General features: G+C 36.5%; 1 non-coding gene across 1 annotated transcript; it reads right to left on the reverse strand.

The window, feature by feature from the left end:
- Window positions 1–405: 405 nt before the first annotated feature.
- Window positions 406–512, reverse strand: LOC142872015 (U6 spliceosomal RNA). The gene has a single exon (XR_012920264.1). It is a non-coding gene; the product is annotated as a U6 spliceosomal RNA (small nuclear RNA).
- Window positions 513–757: the final 245 nt, after the last annotated feature.

Consider the following 757-nt stretch of genomic DNA (forward strand, 5'->3'; position numbering starts at 1 on the left):
AACCGATACTGAGTCATCAGCAGCTGAGTGACTATATCGTGCCTGCACTTCCATCCCTCATCCCTGAAGACTGAGTCTTGCGTCCACTTCCCTGTGAAGCTTTCCTTGATTTCCCAGAACCTTCTCCGAAAGGTCCAATCAAGTCCAAGACTGCTCAGCCCTCAATTCCCATAATTTTTATTTCAACCAAGCAATTTAGCCCTTAAATATATGCTTTCATGTTAGTCTCTAATTATTTTATGTGGTTTTTGTTTTGTTTTGGTTTTTTAGTTTGAAATAGATTATAAACTTCTTGAGAACAGATACTATGAATGAAATAAATGAGAGAACTCCAAAAGAGTGGAACGCAGAGGTAAGAGCTATTGTGTTTTTGCTTTTTCTGAGTGCCTCCTTAAAAAATTTTTTTTTAATATGGAACGCTTCATGAATTTGCGTATCATGCTTGTGCAAGGGCCACACTAATCTTCTCTGTATAGTTCCAATTTTAGTATATGTGCTGATGAAGCGAGCACCCTCCTAAATAATTCGACACATGAAAAGAATTCAACATATACTTCTTGTGGGACTAACCACAAGTATTCATAAAAGGGAAGTTTTTGCTCAAGTGCTGAGGCCTTTCTGATCGACTTTTGTCTTTTTAATTTTTCAATAATGTGGGAAGTGAATACTTCAAAGAACACAGGAAATTACCATGACACAGATTATTCAATGATTTGTGAGGTGAACTAAGATGGAAAAGAAAATTAACCCTTACAAA

The sequence above is a fragment of the Microcebus murinus genome, chromosome 7 (genome assembly GCF_040939455.1).
Source record: "Microcebus murinus isolate Inina chromosome 7, M.murinus_Inina_mat1.0, whole genome shotgun sequence".
In the NCBI taxonomy this organism is placed as follows: domain Eukaryota; kingdom Metazoa; phylum Chordata; class Mammalia; order Primates; family Cheirogaleidae; genus Microcebus; species Microcebus murinus.